This window comes from Procambarus clarkii, chromosome 75 (assembly GCF_040958095.1).
Source record: "Procambarus clarkii isolate CNS0578487 chromosome 75, FALCON_Pclarkii_2.0, whole genome shotgun sequence".
NCBI lineage: Eukaryota > Metazoa > Arthropoda > Malacostraca > Decapoda > Cambaridae > Procambarus > Procambarus clarkii.
The window spans coordinates 8,326,953-8,350,421 of NC_091224.1; positions in this window are offsets into that span (position 1 = coordinate 8,326,953).

Here is a 23,469-nt window from a genome sequence, read left to right on the forward strand (position 1 = left end):
CGTACGTCTAGGTGGTTATGCCAAGGCTATCCAAGCCATAGTTGTAGATCAAATACCATTTGACCTTAATATTAAGGGTCTAAGGTATACAGCCAAGTTCTTGCAGGATCATGGAATTAAATTGGCTGACAACATGTTAATGTCTGACCGCCTTAATAATGTGAATTTACTAATAGGAGCAGACTCAGGCAGTAGGCATCCGTCAGTCTAAAGACAATGGAGTTGCGCCCTGACAGGGCGCAAAGCCTGGGTAGGTAGATATGGAGAAGTTGTTACCCATGCAGCAGGTCCCCCCCCCCCCCTTCTCCACGTTGCTGAAATTATCCAATAGAAAGGCAAATGCCAATACACATGGTTCCAGCAACGTCGCAGGAGCTGCCAGAACGAGGTCGACGTCAACAACGAACTGCCTTAGGGGCTCCAACTCCGGATTTTTCCTCGAGGTTGACTCCTGAAGCCTTACCCAAAAAAGGGGTATGGCCGCAAGGCAGCGGAGGTTTAAAATCAGGGTTTTCCTTCCCCCAGGAGCAGACTACTACTACCTGTTCATCACTGGGCATGTAAAACGATTGGGCCTGAATATGCTCCAATCTGCAGGTGGCTACTGTTACGAATCTCACTAGGATTCTGCCATTACTCTTGATTCTCATATTACTTTATTGTCTTGTTCTTTAATATAGCATCCAGTTGTATGATATAAGATTTTGTATGTTATATATATATTATAGCATGCAGTAGTGTGCCTGAGTTACATTATATTGTGTGAGGCTTTTGGTGTTAATTTCTCATGTAGTTTCTCCGTTTGGGCGGTTGACCATATTTGGATATGGCCAGTGTGGGAACATTGTTGTCAATCGAGTGTTTATAGTTTTACCTGATTTATTCCCATATTTGGTTTCCGTATTATTGTATGGAATGTTGTACCAGTGTTTACTACTCTTTAGTTTAACAATGTTTTGAATATTAGTACTGCGTTTTATTATTAGAATTTCCACAATGTTTGTGTGGACGGTTAGTTGATTTTTTGGTAGACGCTTGGCCTGCGGACCAAGGCGTGGGCAGAAGCGTGGCAGCTGTATTCGAGAGGAGTCATGTTTTAAGTTAAGTCATTGGTCACTGTTATTTTAGCCCATATAAATGTTAATTATCTGGTTAGATGATATGAGTATTACTATTGATTAATCCATGTTCTGGTGATATTGCTCATGTCTCAATAATTAATTTCATTCTATGATATTGCATGCTGAAGAATATTTCTGGCTATTATACATTTAAGTGTTATTAAGTTTGTCCCCCTTAGCATAAATATATTGTTCTCCATTTTATGCAGTGATGTATATTTACCCCTAGACAGTTGTTGGCAAGGCCGATTTATTATTTTTCTTTATTGCACTGCGGGGAGAAGAACCTTGTTTAGTCTCAAGGGTGGTAACAGCTACTTACTGACAGGTACTTTTAAACCTGAAAAAGCCTATGCCTGCCAATAATAACATAAATTAATCAACCATAAATTAATTCTCCAGCAACAAGCTAAATGAGAAACCCAGCTGAGTAATAAATCCAGATTGACCCTGGTACAGTTAGTATTCGCCGAGATGTTTCATAGCTCTCGGTGGCAAATCAGTGGTCTGTAACCTAAACAGGTACATGTCAGTGACCAAGATATTGAATCCACTGCAGACCTAGAATTATTCTCGACAAGTAATAATTGACCACGCTCAGTCTCCCTGGGTAATTAATAATATTAGGCTAGAGAATCTAGCACCCTTCATGCAAATTAATCATATTAGGGGAGATAATCTAGCACCCAGCATTTCATGAATTTAATAGTTAGACTAAGTCATCAAGAAGTTTCTACACCTGCAAATTCACCAGGACGAAGGTCCACTATACCTGTGCTTAAGGTTTGCCAAGAAAACCTTATTTATTCAACGTTTTCAGCACTAGGAACTAGTGAAAATATTGGCATCAAATTTTTTTTGAGTTGTTTATCTTTCGTTTCTGCTTATTACTATAAGAGCGCAGCATGAGCAAAATTGCAAACTTACCAATGTGTAAGTGAACCTACAAAGAACAAATAAACAGTGAAACGTTTAGGTTGGGAAAACGTTACAAATTATCTTCAAATAGGGATTAATCGTAAGAATAATAAAATTTCCAGTAACCTTAGGTTTCCTATCGTTTAATGCATTACCATTAAACCTTAAGCATTGTAACCTAACATGCTTAATGAGCTCATTCCACAGCTCACCCATGAGTTAGGGTAATAATTGAGCGCTTTATTGTTATCCATGAGAATTCGAGCACAATACTGCTCGTCGTGATAATTGAACATTCTAATGCTCCTGCGCTAATCCGAGCACATTACTGCTCACCATGTTAATCCGAGTACATTACTGCTCACAATGTTAATCCGAGTACATTACTGCTCACAATGTTAATCCGAGTACATTACTGCTCACAATGTTAATCCGAGTACATTACTGCTCACAATGTTAATCCGAGTACATTACTGCTCACAATGTTAACCCGAGTACATTACTGCTCACAATGTTAATCCGAGTACATTACTGCTCACAATGTTAACCCGAGTACATTACTGCTCACAATGTTAACCCGAGTACATTACTGCTCACAATGCTAATCCGAGTACATTACTGCTCACAATGTTAATCCGAGTACATTACTGCTCACAATGTTAACCCGAGTACATTACTGCTCACAATGCTAATCCGAGTACATTACTGCTCACAATGTTAATCCGAGTACATTACTGCTCACAATGATAACCTTGCAATAATTATTGCTCACCATTCAGCTAGAGTGACATTACTAAGAATTAGCAGGTTGTTACAATTAGCTAAGCACTCTACTTAGGTAGGTTAGAAAAATTCAACCACCTATTTAGGTAGGTATTAGCGACATTATTTTGTCAACTGAGTATCAGCTGAATCTGTACTCATAATCACATACAGTTGACTACTCATAGTGACTGATTTAGTAAAATTAATTTCTCATCTAAAGTTGAGGATGTATTAATGAGTTTTCCAGTGATAAGCTTGTGAGCTGTAATTCAATTAGCTTATAAGTCAGAATGACTAGGCTACTAATCTCACTGTCGACTCCAAGTCTTCCTTGATTTAATTAATAACCTTTTCACTTCTCTAATATTATATTTTCTTTAACTAGTTAGAAAATTAGTTATACCATTAGTCAGAATGACTACTGCACCACAGTGCATATGGAAATTATCCAACACTAATACATAATTTTTGTATAATAATAATACATCATTACTGTATTAACCACAGTAATTACTAATTTGTAGAATTAATCCAATTAATGTTTCCATTGCGACGCAGTATTTTCCCCAATCCTTCCTACAGTTTCCGTGACGCCAGGGAGGTAGCAGCATGTTGAAACATGAAGTTCTCTCCACGTAGTTGAATCTAAACAAAGACCAGTTAATTATATTCCTCTACTAAAGATAATCCTTTATTTAGTTGTTTAATTTATATAGCATATTACTGCTTTACTGATCTCGCTCATTTAGGTGAATTAACTACAGTCGAAAATATTATAATGTAAAATAATTCAATATAATATTCCTTTCGTTCATTTTACGCAGTCTTAATAAGCTGACTTGCGTTATGCAAAATTATATTGCACCTTAATGCTTTCATCAGTGACATTAATACTTGTCATTATTCCTTACTTCCCTAATTAATTACAAATACGTGAAATACTTACCAACTTTACTAACTCTTTGATTTGCTTTCATGATTATTACTTATACATATGCCTTTCATTTACTATGTATATAATATTTCAATTAGTAATTAAATAATTTACATTTATATATTTTCTAACTATTTAGTCACTTCAGTGACGATCCAGCACTGAAATCATGCTTGGGATATATTAATCTTTTCGCATGTAAACCCCCATTTTGGGCGAGTGAATTTGGCTCATAATATAGTTCCTTTAATATTTCAATGTATTATTAATTAAGAACATCTATAGAACACTAGTTCATAGAGTTAATATCTAACCACTTGCTCTACCCAGTTTTCCACTTTTTCTCAAAAAGTGGTGGTCCTTCATAGCTATCGAAAATATTATTAATTAAATGATTTACATGAATCAAGTTTTCCCACATTACCATTGATGATGACCACAAAGTCGTCTGCATATTTAGGCAGTTTGGCTTTTGGTAACTTGAGGTTCATGAACTGTTCCATGAGACAGTTGAAGAGGAAGGGGCTTAGTATTCCTCCCTGCGGAGTTCCATTTTCCAGCCTCTTTGAGGTCGATGTTTTTCCTTGGAATTTGACTTTAGCTTCTCGGTTGAGCAGACTTCCTTTGGCAAAGGCAAGAGTGTGTCCCTTTGATTTCCTTATCCACAAGGCAGAACAGTGTAGCTGGAGCACTGGATTACTCGAAGGCTTTTTCTAGGTCTAGAAAAATAAGGTTCCAAGTTTGTCATTGATTTGATCCAAGAGGGAGGTAAAGCATTCTTTGGTTTCAACACCTTTTCTGTAAGCAAACATATATTGGTGTATTGGATTGACTTTTCATTCAATTCTATTAAGAGTCATTGTTTCTGCAGTTTTGGCCAGACAGCTTCTTAATGAGATTGGTCTTAGATTTCCTGGGTTTTTAGGATTTGGAATGGGAACTATAATTGCACTGTTCCAAGAGAGTGGTCGGGTTCTTGTCACCCATACTTTGTTGATGAGATTCAAGAAGACATCTTCACCCTTTTCTCCTAGTTTGGCTAGCATGTTGTAAGTGATTTTGTCCTCACCTGGAGCTGTATTTTTAGTTTTTCCTTGTAGCGTTTCTGAGTTCTTTCAGATCGAAAGGTTGGTCTAGTTCGTCAGGTAAGGCTAAAGCATCATCTTTTTTCCATCTTACTGCTTGAAGACTTTGTTTGTGAGCCATAGTTGCTTGAGGACGTTGAGTGGAACTGGCTCATGAAGCAAATAAATTTGCTAGTCTTTCTGCTTCTTGCTCTGGATGAACATGGTGCGGCGGAGCAGGAGGCGATTTACCTTTGGCCTTGTTGATCTGCCTCCAATGTCGCCCAAGGACGTATGGGGATTTAGCTTGGCACACCACTCGAGCCGTTTTTCTTCTTTGATTTTTGCATGTTTCTTCGTGCACATGATCTCGGACAGCTCTAAGAAGTCCTAGATTAGTTTCAGTTCTATCTCTTCTGAAATTCTTTCGTGCACAATTTAGTCTGTTATGTAGTTATTTGATTCTATCACAGTTCTACCAATGGTCCTAATGTTGTCGGAATAATTGTTTTCCTCTTGGGAATGGCGTGATTTGCTGCATTTACTAAATCTTTTTCCATTTCTTCAGTGTTGTCAGGAGGAGTGTAGTTTTGGTGCCAAGTTTCGAGAGATTCCTGAAATTTCGTCCAATCTGCTTTGATAAAGTCCCATCCGGGCTCGGGAGCTGGAGGTCTAGGAGGTAGTGCTATATTAATAACTGTTTTTGTAGCAAAGTGGTCACTAGTCAGAACATGATCAACTGACCAGTGACACAACTCATAAATACTGGAGGAGACAAACGTGAGATCCAGCTTTCCTCCACCTATATGGGTTGGTTCCTTTCAAGTCTGGTCCACATCAGGGCTCCCAGGGCAGCTCTCATAGCATTGTTTTGGGCAACTTCAAGCTTTTGCCAATGTTAATTGATAGACTTGTGAGTGCAGGTGCGGCATAGTCAATCACTGATCTGACTGCCTGCACATAGTTTGTGCGAAGGACTTGCAGATTGGCTCCTCCAGAGAGGGAGGTTAGCGACCTGAGGATTGCCGTCTGGGCTGCAGTTCTCTCTCTTAAGTGACCTCAGCATTAACATTCTTGTGTGTGTCCAGGATTATTCATAGATACTGATAGGTGTCCAACCATTCAATTGGTAGACCCTGTACTGTGAGTTGGATGTTGGGCTTCGCTATTTTTATGGACATGGCTTTTGTCTTTGTGGGACTGAGTTTGATACCAATCTGCTTTGCCTCTTCACTGATGCAGTCTAAGCATTTAGGTGCAAGGCGCGCCGCATCTCTCTCATTTATGATGCTGGCAAAGTCGTCCGCGTAGTTTAGTAACCTGCAGTATTTTGGGAGTTTCAACCTCATTATTCTTTCCATTAAACAGTTAAAGAGAAGAGGGCTGAGAATACCTACTTGCGGTGTACCATTTTCATGTATTTTGTATTCAGAGACTGTGCCATGAAGTTTTACTCTTGCTTCTCTGCTAATGAGACAGATTTTGGTCCAGGAGTGCAGGTCGCCTATGACCTCGTTGTTGATGAGGCAGCAGAGAATAGCTGGGGCGCAAGCCAGTTCAAAGGCTTTCTCGAGGTCAAGAAATATCAGTATTCCTGGTCTGTCATTCAAGTGGGCTAACGGAGTTGTTATACATTCCACTGTGTCAAACCCTCTTCTATAGGCATACATATCATGGTGCAGTTTAGGCATTTTCCACTCAAGTCTGTTGAGTGCCATTTTGTCAGCCGTCTTGGCTGCACAGCTTTGGAGAGAGATGGGCCTGGGATTAGCTGGATCTTTGGGTTTTGGAATCAGCATTATTTCTGCTATATTCCAAGCTGTAGGTCTAGCTTGAGAAGTCCAGGCTAAATTCATTAACCAGTGTCTCGCTCTGGACCGAGGTTTCTAATAATTTTATAGGTTAATTTGTCGTCTCCTGGGGATGTATCCTTGAAGTTTTTCTTAGCCCGATTGAGTTCATCCAATTTGAAAGGGGGTATTAGTGTCAGAGACTTCTGCACATACTGTAAGGATTCCGTGCCACCTTTCTTTCTTTAATCCTCTCTGCACTGTTAATATATCTGGTGGAAGCTGATTGCAAGCTGCTCTTTCTGCAAACCTGGTTGCCAGTACTTCAGCTTCCTGATGCGAATCCTTAGGGTGTGGGGCTTTAGGTGTTTTATTTCCTTTGGCCCGGTGGATTTGCTGCCACATCTCCAAGAGAGGTGTGTTCATTCAGATGTGAACACCATTTCAGCCACTTTTGTTCTTTTATCAGCCTGGTCTCTCGATTCATATGTTCCTTAACCGTAAAAGTAAGGTCCTATTACGGTCACTAGGCTGCTTTTTGTATAGCTTCCTTGTGCTGTTGAGTGTATGACTGAGTTCTTTTACGTGTTCGCAATAGTACCAGTGATCTATATGGTGTCTGGTTGACTGTTTTTTTAAGTGGGTTTGAGTGGTTGTCTGCACTTTGAATTGCTTTGACAATATCTTGTTCTGTCTGTTTAATGTCCTCGGGAACAACATCATAGTTTCTCTGCCACTCTGAAATAAGGTTTTGAAATCGGTCCCATTTTGTTAAAGCAAATAGTTTCATGCTTCTGATGGAGGTGGAGGTGGAGTGGGTAGATCTAACTTAAGATCAATTTGAACCCCTTAGTGGTCGCTATGGGGGTGTGGGCTCAACTGACCATGTTGCTGATGAGAGGAAGAAGGTAATGGCAATAAATAGGCAAGAGAGATGTGATGAGAAGGAAATCATAGAAAAAGAAAAAACAAGGTAACAAGAATGGAAGTTAGGGATTCATGTTAGGGATTCTAACATGGATTTCTACTGAGACATGTTAGAGATTCTAATCATCATATTGATTGATCTTCCTCCAAAATAATCTTTCCCGCCTCTACTCTACACAGACGCCGTCTTGTCGAATCGGCTCTTATACACAACATATCCAACATGAACCTGAGTCCTGGCTTTGTTGCTGTTGACTCTTCCCTTTCACAGTATATACTCAAATGTTTTAAACTTTTTAACAAATGTGACCTAACATAAGCCTACCCCCTTCCTTTTATCTTTCTTCTTTTACTTTCCCTTGTTTTCTCTTACGATTCCTTTCTTGTTCCTATTATTACCCCCTCCCTTCCCTTCATTACACCTTACTTTCCATTCTTGTTGCTTTGCTTTTTCTTCCTCTAAGATTTCCTTCTCCTCATCTCTCTCTTGCTTATTTATTTCCATTGCCTCCTTCCTCTTCCAGACACACATTAACACTGCTACTCGTTAAGGGTGTGGCTACAATGTGACCCAGACATCTAAAGGTTAGAGCTACCCGTCTTGATGGTCATGCTTTCGGGTGAAGCAATATTCTTAAGGTTCTGAAGGACGTTACCGGCATCACACCCACTGACATTAGTCAGGAAGGTGATGATATCGTGTTCTTCCTTTTATGTGAGGAAGAGCTAGAAAAACTCGTGACCAACGATGCCATACTTCGCAAGGGACACCACCTACATCCTCACCACCCACATCAGTTCCTGCCCGGAAGAACTGTTTTTGTCAGCAGGACCAGCCAGTGGATCGCTGACCGACCGCAACATAATATCATGGTCAATATCGAGGACGAAAATCCGAACCTTTGTGTATTTAATTTAGAGTTCTGCAGCACCGACAAATCATCAATGAAGATTACTTTCACCACCATACCTGCTGCCATCCAGGCTGCCACACAAGGTTTCTACTGCTTCGGCTTACAAATACAACCCCATCAAGCAAAAGAAGAACGATATCATGAGATCCAGCAGTGCTTCAAGTGCTACGAGCTCTCCGGCCCCATCAACAAGTGTCAGCACCCTGTCCAGAAGTGCAGCCTGTGCACACTGGACCATTACTACTCCATGTGCAAAACAACAGCCCATTGCTGCTTGCTCTGTGAATGCAATCACCCGCAATTTCCTACCGCTGCCTCCGCAGACAGGGAAACATCAAGGCCAGGTGAAGCCAAGAGAAACAACCCTTCTGCCTCCGCGACCAGAGCCCCAGGTGCTCACCCCACCACCTCAGCTCCCACAAACCGGATAGAAGACTTTCCAGCCTTACCAAAGAGTTTCTCCTCCAACCAGACGACCCAGCCTTCACAATGGGGACCCAATGCCTACAGGCTTTTCCGCATTCCCCTGCATCACGTGCAGGCATTATTCCTGGTCTTATTAGACTAGCGGAAAGGCTTGCCGGACCAGACAACCACCGTTTTGTCAGTGAACTGAATATATTATAACTTGCCAATGGCCTGGCCCCCATCATAGCCCCTGGCGCAAGTCTCACTGCCTCCACTACCACTCTGGAGACTACCACCAGGACGACCATGAGGTCGAATTCAACAGACTCCAGAAAAACCCATGACCCAGGCGGCACAAACAGAGATAATTCCCTCTCCAGCTCCCAACTCTCCTAGCAGCCGCGCTAGAAGGCTGCTAAAAGAGTTGGGAACTAGACAACTCTCCTAACAGCAACCATCTCCGCAGCCGAAAGATCCAAAGATCCTCCACTTACGGGCTCACCATAGCCCATGCTACTGGAACTTCTTGTTCTGAGTAGCTGAATCTAAACAACAACAACAACAACTTCCTCTCATCACAATCGACTTGATAATGGTCCAGGACGGACCGAAACGTCGTCGCCTCTTCACTTTCTAGTTTGTGGTTTGGTCAACATTTTTCAGCCACGTTATTGTGACTCATCTCCTTCTCTATGTTGCCATTAGCCTCTACCATTTCCAGACCTCCAAGATTTTTGTCACAGTTGCTCGGTCTTTCCTTCTCCATTCCTCCTTGTTGTATCCTTCAGGTTTCTGCAACTATAACAGCTCCTTCTCTTTCCAGCATTTGTGTAGAGCACTTTGCAGCTTCCTGGGAAGTAGCTGCTTCCTCTAAAGCAGCCTTGGTAATTGGGTTGTTTCGCAGCATTTCTGCTAACGAGGGTGTCCCTGGAAGGAGCCCTCTATGAGCTTCATCCTCTGTTTCCAGGAGGTTGCTTGCCTCGTACTGGTTCGAATTTGGATTTTCTCGGAGTCTCCTTATCTCTTCCTTGGCTTTCCCTAGCTCACTCCGGAGGCTCTGTATTATTCATTCCCCTCAGTTCTCGTCTGAATTTCCCAAATACCTGGTTGATCCAGTCACAGGTAATATCCTCCATTCTCCCCCGTCCCAGTGTGCGGTTATGTTTCTCAGTCATTCTCCCTCCCTGGTCAACTTAAATATTCACCTAGTTGTGAATACTAGGTGACCATCGCCATGGTCATAAGTGGGCTTGAGGCATTGATTGTACATGCGTGTGTGTGTGTACTTACCCAGTTACCTAGTTGTACTTACCTTGTTATGCTTGCGGGGGTTGAGCTCTGGGGCCAGATTCACGAAAGCACTTGTGGGCTTGAGGCATTGATTGTACATGCGTGTGTGTGTGTACTTACCCAGTTATCTAGTTGTACTTACCTTGTTATGCTTGTGGGGGTTGAGCTCTGGGGCCAGATTCACGAAAGCACTTACGCAAACACTTACGAATCTGTACATCTTTTCTCAATCTTTGGCAGCTTTGTTTCTAATTATTTAACAGTTAATGAGCTCCGGAGCACCAGGAGGCTGTTTATAACAATAACAATAGTTGAATGGGAAGTTTTCATGCTTGTAAACTGGTTAATAAATTTAACCAGAGCCGTCAAAGATCGAGGAAAGATGTACACGTCCATAAGTGCTTGCGTAAGTGCTTTCATGAATCTGGCCCCTGGCTCTCTGGTCCCGCCTCTCAACTGTCAATCAACTAATGTACAGTTTCCTGAGCCTATTGGGCTCTATCATATCTACATTTAAAACTGTGTATGGAGTCAGCCTCCACCACATCACTTCCTAATGCATTCCATTTGTCGACTTCTCTGACACTGAAAAAATTCTTTCTAACGTCTCTATGGCTTATTTGAGCACTCAATTTCCACCTGTGTTCCCTAGTGTGTGTAACTCTTGTGTTAAGTAGTCTGTATTTATCTACCCTATCAATTCCTCTGATAATCTTAAATGTGGTGATCATATCCCCTCTAACTCTTCTGTCTCCCAGTGACGTGAGGTTTAAATCCCATAGTCTCTCCTCGTAGCTCATACCCCTTAGTTCGGTTACTAGTCTGGTGGCAAACCTTTGAACCTTTTCCAGTTTAGTCTTATGCTTGACTTGATATGGACTCCATGCTGAAGCCGCATACTCCAAGAATGGTCTGACATTTGTGGTATACAAAGTTCTGAATGATTCTTTACTCAAGTTTCTAAAGGCCGTTCTTATGTTAGCCAACCTGGCATATGCTTCAATATTATCATCTTGGTATGGGCTTCAGGGGACAGGTCTTGCGTGATATCAATCCCCAGGTCTTTCTCTCTCTCTCTGACTCTTGAAGTATTTCATCTCTCAAATGAAACCTTGTATCTTGTCTCCTGCTCCCTACACCTATCTTTATTACATTACATTTGCTAGCGTTAAACTCTAACAACCACTTGTTCGACCATTTCTACACCTTGGCTAGGTCTTCCTGAAGCCTCAAGCTGTCCTCCTCTGTCTTAATCCTTCTCATAATTTTGGCGTCGTAAGCAAACATTGAGAGGAATGAGTCTATACCCTCTGGGAGATCATTTACCTATATCATAAACAGGATAGGTCCGAGTACAGAGCCCTGTAGGACTCCACTGGTGCCCTCACGTCAATCTGAGGTCACACCTCTCACAGTACCTCTCTGCTTCCTATTGCTTAGGTACTCCCTTATTTACTGGAGCGTCCTACCAGTTACTCCTGCCTGTTTCTCAGGCTTATGCATCAGCCTTTTATGGGGTACTGTGTCAAAGGCTTTCCGACTATAAAAAAAATGCACTCCGACCATCCTTCTCTTTCTTGCTTAATCTTTCTCACCTGATCGTAGAATTCTATTAAGCCTGTAAGGCAAAATTTATCCTCCCTTAACTCATGTTGATGGGTTGTCACGAAGTCCCTTCTCTTCAGATGTGTTACTAGTTTTTTCTCACGATCTTCTCCATCACCTTGCATGGTATACAAGTTAAGGACACTGGCCTGTAGTTCAGTGCCTCTTGTCTGTTACCCTTTTTGTATATTGGGACTACATTAGCCGTCTTCCATATTTCAGGTAGGTTTAAATAGGTAGGTCTCCCGTCTACAGTGACCTACTATACACTTTGGAGAGTGGCAAGCAAAGTGGGCCTGCACACTCTTTCAATACCTATGGGTGAGATTCCATCCGGGCCAACAGCCTTTCTCCCTTTTAGATCCAACAGATGCCTCTTGACCCCATCTCTTGTAATTTCGAACCCTTCCAAGGTCGCCTGGTTTACTGCCACCTCTCCTTGTTCTATTGTGAAGACCTCCTGGACCTCTTGTTGAGTTCTTCACACACCTCTTTGTCATTATATGTGTACCTGTCCTCGCCCGTTTTAAGTTTCATCACCTGTTGTTTTCCTCCTGGTGTGACTATGGAGTAGCTTTGGTTCGGTCTTGCCTTTATTAGCTATATAATTTTCATACTTTTTCTCAGCTTCTCTTCTCACACTAACATACTCGTTCCTGGTTCTCTGGTATCTCTCTCTGCTTTCAGGTGTTCTGTTATTTTGGAAGTTCCTCCACGCCTTTTTGTTCAGTTCCTTTGCTTTCATACATGCCCTATTAAACCACGGATTCTTCTTTTGCTTCTCGTTTTTTTTCTGTCGGGCCGGGATAAACCTGTTTACTGTCTCCTGAAACTTTTTGGTGACATAGTCCATCATGTCTTGTACGGATTTAGTTCTGTGTCCCATGGTATATCCCTTAGAATTTTCTCATCTCATAATTTCCCTTTCGGTACGCCAGCCCTTTATTTCCCAGTTCTTTTCTTGCGGAGCTAATTATTAGCTCTACCAGGTTCTCAAAGATCAATACACTATAATCACTCATTCCCAAGGGGGCTTCCATCTTAACTTCCCTTATATCCGATTCATTTAGGGTAAATATCAGATCAAGCATAGATGGTTCATCCCCTCATTCTTATCGGCCCCTTGATGTGTAGACTTTGAAAGTTTCTTGTTGCCACGTCCAGCAGCTTAAATCTCCATGTGTCTAGTCCTCCATGTGGGTTTCTGATCTCCCAATCTATCTTCCTGTGGTTGAAGTCTTCCATGATTAGTAGTCTGGATCCGTTCCTGCTAGCTACAGAAGCTGCTCTCTCTATGATATTGATGGTAACAATGTTGCTTCTATCATATTCCTGTTTGGGTTTTCTGTCTTTTTTTTTTGGGTAGGGGGTTATATATGACTACTACTATAATTTGTTTGTCCTCCAATTGCTATGGTACCTGTTATGTAGTCACTAATATCTTCACAGCCTTGAATAACCATCTCTTCAAAACTCCAGCCTTTTCTTATCAGCAGAGCAACACCACCACCTCCTCCTCTTCCTTCTCTCTCTTTCCTCAGTACATAGTAGTCCTGTGGAAACACTGCATTTGTTATGGTTTTCGTTAGCTTTGTTTCTGTGACTGCTATTATGTCTGGGTTTTCTTCTAGTGCCCATTCTCGAAGTTCACTTGTTTTATTTGTAATCCCATCTATGTTAGTGTACATTGCCTTGAAGCTCACTTTCTTCTGTTCATTCTTTTGTCCCCTTCTTGGTGAGCGTTTTGCTGCTGATGGAGGTGTGAAGATCTGTGAGGTGGTTAACAGGGTCTAAGAGGATTCTGGGGTGGGGGATGGGGTTTCAAGGGAAGGGGGGACAGGTAGGGTATGGGGTTAGAAGGTAGGGGGACATGGAAGATATGGGGTGAGGGGGGGGGAGGAGGGATAGGGAGAAATTGGGAAAGGGGGACATAGTGGGATTGGGGGAGGAGGGACAGTGGTCGGAATGGGGTGAGGGTTGAGTGAGCTTTTGAGTGGGGGGCAGGTAGGGTGAGGGGTAGGGAGGGTTTCTATGTAGAGGAGGGTGGTTGTGTTGCCTACCCCGTCTGGTGTTGCTGGGATGCTGGTTGTGGGTTCCCCCCTTGTCTCTGGTAATGTTGTATTGGGAGCTGTGATTTCCTGGTTTACTCCTTTCTCCCTGCACTTCTTCCTTGCCTCTGTTGCCATGGCTCTCTCCTTCTTCGTCTTATCCCTCTGGAGGAATACTTTTTTGTATTCCTCCACATACTGCAGATGACTCTTCTTTTCTAGAATAACCTCCTTCGTGGTCTCGTTTGCAAACACTACCTTTACCAGGCGGTCTCTGTCCTTGTTGTAACATCCCAACCTGAAGAACTTCTCTATTTTTTGTTTAGCCCCTTCCATCTTTAACCTCTTTAGTATTCCATTTACTGCCTCTCTGTCCTTGCTATTCCATTCTTGCCTCTTGGAGCCTTTCTGTTCTTTGATGCCTACAGCTACCACTGATCTTTTTCTTTCCAGCAGCTGACTGGTGCACCTTGCTACCTTCCCGAGAGGGAGGTAGCTGCTTGCATGGCTACCTTCCTCACTGTGGTCATTGCTTCTGAGCTCTTTCTCAGTATTTCTGGAAATGTTTCAGATACAGAAGCATTTCCTTCCAATGCACCATTTTCATCTTCCCTTTGGATGATTATCTGATGCTCAGCCTCATTATTTTTTCTCTGTGAGGGATTTGATCTCCTCCATTACTGATGTCAGCTCATTTTGCCGGTTGTTAATTATATTCTTCATTTCATGCATCTTCTTCCTGAATTACTGCCAAATTTGGGCTGACATTTTCTTCATTTGGTCCCTTTAACTTTTCCCTGTGTCTCTGGTGTGTCCTCCAGCCACCTTTGTCCCTTTCCCTAATATGTTTTGATAGGGTTAGCTGGGGGGGGGGGGGCAGAGAGGAAGGGAGAGAGAGAGAGAGCAAGCAAGAGAGAGAGAGAGAGAGAGAGAGAGCAAGCAAGAGAGAGAGAGAGAGAGAGAGAGAGGGGGGGGGGCAAGACAGAGAGGAAGGGCAAGAGAGAGGGAGGGAGGGAAAGAAAGAGAGAGGGAGGGAGGGAAAGAAAGAGAGAGGGAGAGCAAGAGAGGGGGAGGGAGGGAGGGCGAGAGAGAGAGAGAGAGAGAGAGAGACAGAGACAGACAGACAGAGACAAAGAGGGTGAGAGAGAGAGGGAGAGTGGGTTGGGGGAGGAGGGAAATAGTATGTTACTCAGTGTATGGTAGCCAGTTGACGTGTAGGGGGAGGTGGGGGGGGGTCGGTGTTTAGGAGAGTGTGGGAGTGGGAAGGGAAGGTCTGGTGTCCAAGCCCTTCTCACAGATGGGAGAATAACACCGCTACAGCAGCAGCACTACACAGCACCGCTCCTGTACCAGGCAAGTCCACTACGGGCTCACCATAGCCCGTGCTACTTGGAACTTGTTCCGAGTAGCTGAATCTATAACAACAACAACTCACAGATGTGTGACAAGTTTCCTACCCTGACTGCTTGTGTACTAACCTAGTTGTACTTGCGGGGGTTGAGCTTTGTCTCTTTGGTCCCGCCTCTCAACCGTCAATCAACTGGTGTACAGATTCCTGAGCCTACTGGGCTCTCTCATACTTATATTTGAAACTGTGTATGGAATCAGCTTCCACCACATCACTTCCTAGTGCATTCCCTTTATTAACTACTCTGAAACGGAAAAAGTTCTTTCTAACGTCTCTGTGGCTCATCTGGGTACTAACTTTCCACCTGTGTCCCCTTGTTCGTGTCCCACCCGTGCTAAAGTTTGTCTTTGTCCACCCTGTCAATTCCCCTGGGAATTTTGTATGTGGTTATCATGTCTCCCCTTACTCTTCTGTTTTCCAGGGATGTGAGGTTCAACTCCTTTAGCCTTTCCTCGTAACTCATTTCTCTCAGTTCCGGGAGGAGCCTGGTGACATACCGCTGACTCTTCTCTAACTTTGTCTTGTGTTTAACTAAGTATGGACTCCAGGCTGGAGCTGCATATTACACGATTGGTCTGACATAAGTAGTTTACAGGGTTCTGAACGATTCCTTACACAAGTTTCTAAAGGCAGTTCTTATGTTGGCCAACCTAGCTCATGCCGCTGATGATATCTTTTTGATGTGGGCCTCTGGGGACAGGTTCGGTGTGATATCAACCCCCAGAGCTTTCTCTCTATTTGACTCTTGCAGGATTTCTCCTCCAAGATGGTACCTTGTGTTCAGCCTCCTGCTCCCTTCGCCTAATTTCATTACTTTACACTTTCCCGAGTTAAACTTTAGCAGCCATTTTCTAGACCATTCCTCCAGTTGGTCCAGGTCATCCTGTAGTCTCTGTCTATCATCATCTGTCTTGATTCTTCTCATAATTTTTGCATCATCAGCAAACATCGAGAGGAATGAGTCTATACCCTCCGGAAGATCGTTTACATATATTAGAAACAGGATGGGTCCAAGTACTGAGCCCTGTGGGACTCCGCTGGTGACATCTCGCCACTCTGATGTCTCCTCCCTCACCGTTACTCACTGTTTCAGGTTGCTTAAGTACTTCCTTATCCACTGGAGCACCTTCCCTTTTACTCCTGCCTGTCGCTAAAACTTTTTTAACAGCTTTTTATGGGTTATTGTATCAAAGACTTTCTGACTGTCCAGGAAAATGCAGTCTGCCCACCCTTCTCTTTCCTGCCTAATTTTTGTTGCCTGGTCATAGAATTCTGTTAAACCTGTGAGGCACGATTTACCATCTCTGAACTCATGTTGGTGGTGTGTTTCAAAACTATTTCCCTCCAGACGCTCTACAAGCCTTTTCCTCACGGTCTTCTCCATCATCTTGCATGGTATATATGTTAGGGAAACTGGCATGTAGCTCAGTGCAGTGTGTGTGTGTGTGTGTGTGTGTGTGTGTGTGTGTGTGTGTGTGTGTGTGTGTGTGTGTGTGTGTGTGTACTCTCCTAGTTGTACTCAGCTAGTTGTGCTTGCGGTGGTTGAGCTCTGGCTCTTTGGTCCCGCCTCTCAGTCGTCAATCAACAGGTGTACAGGTTCCTGAGCCTATTGGGCTCTATCATATCTACACTTGAAACTGTGTATGGAGTCAGCCTCCACCACATTACTTCCTAATGCATTCCATTTGTCAACCACTCTGACACTAAAAAAGTTCTTTCTAATATCTCTGTGGCTCATTTGGGCACTCAGTTTCCACCTGTGTCCCGTAGTGCGTGTGCCCCTTGTGTTAAATAGCCTGTCTTTATCAACCCTGTCGATTCCCTTGAGAATCTTGAATGTGGTGATCATGTTCCCCCTAACTCTTCTGTCTTCTAACGAAGTGAGGTTTAATTCCCGTAGTCTCTCCTCGTAGCTCATACCTCTCAGCTCGGGTACTAGTCTGGTGGCAAACCTTTGAACCTTTTCCAGTTTAGTCTTATGCGTGACTAGATATGGACTCCATGCTGGAGCCGCATACTCCAGGATTGGTCTGACATATGTGGTATATAATGTTCTGAAAGATTCCTTACACAAGTTTCTAAAGGCCGTTCTTATGTTAGCCACCCTGGCATATGCTGCTGATGTTATCCTCTTGATATGAGCTTCAGGGGACAGGTCTGGCGTGATATCAACCCCCAGGTCTTTCTCTCTCTGACTCTTGAAGTATCTCATCTCCCAAATAATACCTTGTATCTGGTCTCCTGCTTCCTACCCCTATCTTCATTACATTACATTTGCTTGGGTTAAACTCTAACAGCCATTTGTTCGACCATTCCTGCAGCTTGTCCAGGTCTTCTTGAACCCTCAAGCTGTCCTCCTCTGTCTTAATCCTTCTCATAATTTTGACGTCGTCAGCAAACATTGAGAGGAATGAGTCTATACCCTCATATTCGTATATCAGAAACAGGATAGGTTCAAGCACAGAGCCCTGTGGGACTCCACTGGTGACTTCACGCCATTCTGAGGTCTCACCCCCTCACTGTAACTCTCTGCTTCCTATTGCTTAGGAATTTGCCCTTTTGCCCTTAGGGCAAAAGGGCAATTGCCCTATTGCCCTTATCCATTGGAGCGCCCTACCAGTTACTCCTGCCTGTTTCTCCAGCTTATGCATCAACCTTTTATGGGGTACTGTGTCAAAGGCTTTCCGACAATCCAAAAAATTGCAGTCCGCCCATCCTTTTCTTTCTTGCTTAATCTTTGTCACCTGATCGTAGAATTCTATCAAGCCTGTAAGGCAAGATTTACTCTCCCTGAACCCATGTTGATGGGTTGTCACGAAGTCTCTTCTCTCCAGATGTGTTACTAGGTTTTTTCTCACAATCTTCTCCATCACCTTGCATGGTATACAAGATAAGGACACTGGCCTGTAATTCAGTGCCTCTTGTCTGTCACCCTTTTTAAATATTGGTACTACATTAGCAGTCTTCCATATTTCTGGTAGGTCTCCCGTTTCCAGTGACCTACTATACACTATGGAGAGTGGCAAGCAAAGTGCTCCTGCACACTCTTTGAATACCCATGGTGAGATTCCGTCCAGCCCAACAGTTTTTTTTCACATCCAGCTCCAATAGGTGCTTCTTGACCTCATCTCTTGTAATTTCGAACCTTTCCGAGGTCACCTGGTTTGCTGCCACCTCTTCTAGCTCCGTGACTGTTACGGACCCGGATCCAGCGTCCGTGCACGGAGCAGTGACGACCACGCCATCTGTGGGTCAGCTCCCGAAACCCCCTCCAAACGGACGACGACACCTGGTGAGGACGACGAGTACTGGCCACAAGGGCTGGTTTCCAGTCCTGTGCAGCTCACAACACAGCCGCTGCTGACCTCTGGTGAGGTGAAGCTCAGACAACTGCGCCATCTATGGAGTGGATAGGTGGGCGTTTGTGTCTGAGCCTGTAAGTGAGGTGTTTTAGTGTCCCAGTTATTGATGAGTGTCTGCTTACAGAGTCGACCTGGGACTGCTGTGATGGAAGTTGAGTCAGTCTACCCAAGACAGCCGTCCCCATACCTTGTGCTTTGCTGTAGCAGCTGTGAGTCGCCTCCGGGAAGAACACTGTGGTGTTACCCTGCCAGTGGAGTGGCAGTAGAAGGATTACCCGGGCCCGACTGCTGGAGACGATTATCCACTGGGGTATTGAGGACAGGAGAGTGATTTGTGGTATCACACGAGGCTCCTGACTAGGGCGTTACCCTAGTATCGCTCGTGGAGTGGCCTGACCAGCGTTGCTGATCCAGAACCTGCCAGCAGACCTGCTGGACTTGTGGTTGACGGCCTCCACGGCGGTGCCCCCAGTGGACCTGTGTTTTGGCTGACCTGTGGCCAGGGTAGACTCAGCAATCTCAAAGGATTCGTTGTGAGGCCACGAAAACACCGAGGACTTAGCACCGAGAGCTTGGATCCAGAGTCTTCAGGAGAAGACGATTGTGTACAGTGTTAATACCCTTCCCCCTGTGTAATCTTATATTATTTATTTGGTGATGGTTTAATAATTATAATCTTAAGTTCTTGCCTTTATTTCCCTTCCCCTTTAAGTTACTTGCATCACGGATCACATCCCTTGATAGCCACTACTGGCTTGGGGCCGGATACAACTTCCTCTAACAACATCAGAGTAAGAACCCCGTTGCGTCCCGAGAGGGCCGTAACAGTGACTTCTCCCTGTTCTATTGTAAAGACCTCCTGGAACCTTTTGTTGAGTTCTTCACACACCTCTTTGTCATTCTCTGTGTACCTGTCCTCGCCCACCCTAAGTTTCATCACCTGTTCCTTCACTGTTGTCTTCCTCCTGATGTGACTGGTGACTGTGTAGTAGCTTTGGTTCGGTCTTGGCTTTATTAGCTATATCATTTTCATACCCTTTCTCAGCTGCTCTTCTCACACTAACATACTCGTTCCTGGTTCTCTGGTATCTCTCTCTACTTTCTGGTGTTCGGTTATTAGGGAAGTTCCTCCATGCCCTTTTGTTCAGCTCCTTTGCTTTCTTACATTCCCTATTAAACCACGGATTCTTCCTTTGCTTCTCTGTTTTTTCCTGTCGGGCTGGGACAAACCTGCTTACAGCCTCCTGACATTTTTGGGTGACATAGTCCAGCATGTCTTGTACGGACTTGGTTCCGAGTTCTGTGTCCCAATGTATATCCCATAGGAATTTATTCATCTCCTCATAATTTCCCTTTCGGTATGCCAGCCCTTTGTTTCCCAGTTCTTTTTTGGGGGTGATAATTCCTAGCTCAACCAGGTACTCAAAGCTCAATACACTATGATCACTCATTCCCAAGGGGGCTTCCAACTTAACTTCCCCTATATCCGACTCATTTAGGGTAAATATCAGATCAAGCAAGTCTGGTTCATCCCCTCCTCTCGTTCTTGTGGGTACCTTGACGTGTTGACTTAGAAAGTTTCTTGTTGCCACATCCAGCAGCTTAGCTCTCCATGTGTCTGGGCCTCCATGTGTGTCTCTGTTCCCCCAATCTATCTTCCCATGGTTGAAGTCTCCCATGATTAGTAGTTTGGATCCGTTCCTGCTAGCCACAGAAGCTGCTCTCTCTATTATATTAATGGTGGCCAAGTTGTTTCTATCATATTCCTGTCTGGGTCTTCTGTCATTCGGTGGGGGGTTATATATGACTACTACTATAACTTTCTGTCCTCCAGTTGCTATGGTCCCTGATATATAGTCTCTGAAACCTTCACAGTTCTGAATTACCATCTCTTCGAAACTCCAACCTTCTCTTAGTAGCAAAGCTACACCACCTCCTCCTCTCCCTTCTCTCTCTTTCCTCACTACATAGTAGCCCTGTGGAAACACTGCATTTGTTATAGTTTTCGTTAGCTTTGTTTCTGTGAGTGCTATTATATCTGGGTTTTCTTCTAGTGCCCATTCTCCGAATTCACTTGTTATATTTGTAACCCCTTCTATGTTAGTGTACATTGCCTTGAAGCTCACTTTCTTCTGTTCATTTTCTTGTCGCTTTCTTGGTGAGCGTTCTGCTGGTGTGGGAAGCTGTTCGGTGGGTGAGAAGATCTGTGAGATGGTTTGCAGGGTCTCAGAGGATTTTGGGGTGGGGGGATGGTGGTTAAAGGGAAGGGGGGACAGGTAGGGTGTGGGTTAAGGAGATAAGGGGGACATGGAGGATACGGGTGAGGGGGGAGGAGGGATAGGGAGGGTATGGGATGAAGGAGGAGGGGAGACAGGAGAGGAAAGGTGGGAGGGGGAAGAGGACGGGAATGGGGAAGGGGTGACAGGGTCAGAATGGGGTGAGGGGAGGGAGGGTTGGGTGGGGGCAGGTAGGGTGAGGGGAAGGGAGGGTTTCTATGCTGAGGGGGGTGGTGGTGTTGCCCCCCCCCCTCTGGTGTTGCTGCGATGCTGGTCGTGGGTTCCCCTCTTGTCTCTGGGACTGTTGTGTTGAGGGCTGTGATTTCCTGGTTTGCTCCTCTCTCCCTGCGCTTCCTCCTTCCTGTGTGTGTGTGTGTGTGTGTGTGTGTGTGTGTGTGTGTGTGTGTGTGTAGGGATGTACTCACCTATTTTTACTCACCTATTTGTGCTTGCGGGGGTTGAGCTTTGGCTCTTTGGTCCCGCCTCTCAACTGTCAATCAACTGGTGTACAGATTCCTGAGCCTACTGGGCTCTATCATATCTACATTTAAAACTGTGTATGGAGTCAGCCTCCACCACATCACTGCCTAGTGCATTCCATCCGTTAACTACTCTGACACTGAAAAGGTTCCTTCTAACGTCTCTGTGGCTCATGTGGATACTCAGTTTCCACCTGTGTCCCCTTGTTCGCGTCCCACCAGTGTTGAATAGTTTATCCTTGTTTACCCGGACGATTCCTCTGAGGATTTTGTAGGCTGTGATCATGTCTCCCCTTACTCTTCTGTCTTCCAGTGTCGTAAGGTGCATTTCCCGCAGCCTTTCGTCGTAACTCATGCCTCTTAGTTCTGGGACTAGTTTAGTGGCATACCTTTGGACTTTTTCCAGCTTCGTTTTGTGCTTGACAAGGTACGGGCTCCATGCTGGGGCCGTACCGTGGTGTTCAAGATTCTGAATGATTCCTTACACAGGTTCCTGAACGCTGTTCCGATGTTAGCCAGCCTCGCATATGCCGCAGACGTTATTCTTTTTATGTGGGCTTCAGGAGACAGGTTTGGTGTGATATCAACTCCTAGATCTTTCTCTTTGTTCGTTTCATTAAGTACTTCATCTCCTGTTCTGTATCCTGTGCCTGGCCTCCTATTTCCACTGCCTAGTTTCATTACTTTGCATTTACTCGGGTTGAACTTCATCAGCAATTTGTTGGACCATTCACTCAGTCTGTCGAGGTCATCATGTAGCCTCCTACTATCGTCCTCAGTTTCAATCCTCCTCATAATTTTTGCATCATCGGCAAACATTGAGAGGAACGAATCTATACCCTCTGGAAGATCATTTACATATATCAGAAACAGTATAGGTCCAAGGACTGACCCCTGTGGGACTCCACTCGTAACATCTCGCCAATCTGAGACCTCACCCCTCACACTGACTCGTTGTCTCCTGTTACTTAGGTACTCCTGTATCCAACGGAGTACCTTCCCTTTCACTCCAGCCTGCATCTCCAGTTTTTTCACTAGCCTCTTGTGTGGCACTGTATCAAAGGTTTTCTGACAATTCAAAAATATGTAGTCTGCCCACCCTTCTCTTTCTTGCCTTATTTTTGTTGCCTGGTCGTAGAATTCAAGTAACCCTGTGAGGTAGGACCTGCCATCCCTGAATCCATGTTGATGCTGTGTTACAAAGTTCTTTCGCTCCAGTTGCTCCACTAGCTTTCTTCGCACAATCTTCTCCATCATCTTGCATGGTATGCAGGTTAGGGACACTGGTCTGTAATTCAGTGCCTCCTGTCTATCCCCTTTCATGTATATCGGGACTAAGCTGCTTTCCAAATTTCTGGCAGTTCCCCTGTTGCCAGTGATTTGTTATACACTATGGAGAACGGGAGGCACAGTTCTTCTGCTTCTTCCTTTAGTATCCAAGGGGGGATTCCATCTGGGCCTATAGCCTTTGTCACATCCAACTCTAGTAAACACTTCCTTACTTCCCCGCTGGTAATCTCAAACTCTTCCAATGGTTCCTGGTGAGCTATTCCCTCTCTTATCTCTGGGATTTCTCCTTGCTCTAAGGTGAAGACCTCTTGGAATTTCTTATTTAGTTCCTCACACACTTCCTTGTCGTTTGTAGTGAATCCTTCTGCCCCTATCCTTAATTTCATAACCTGTTCCTTTACTGTTGTTTTTCTCCTGATGTGGCTATGCAGCAATTTAGGCTGAGTCTTTGCCTTGCTTGCGATGTCATTTTCGTATTGTCTTTCTGCCTCTCTTCTCATCCTGACATATTCATTCCTGGCATTCTGGTATCTTTCTCTGCTCTCCACTATCCTGTTATTCCTATAGTTTCTCCATGCCCTTTTACTTTACTGCTTAGCTAGCCTAAATCTCTGATTAAACCATGGGTTTCTCATCTTCATGGACTGGGACAAACTTGTTTGCTGCGTCCTTGCATTTTTGCGTGATGTAGTCCATCATATCTTTGGCCGTCTTTTCCCTGAGCTCTGTTTCCCATGCTATATCTGTTAGGAATTTTCTTATCCCCTCATAGTTTCCCTTTCGGTATGCTAACCTTTTGGTTTCGGTATCCCTCCTCGAGTTCAATAACCCTTCTTCAATCAGGTACTCAAACACCAATACACTGTGGTC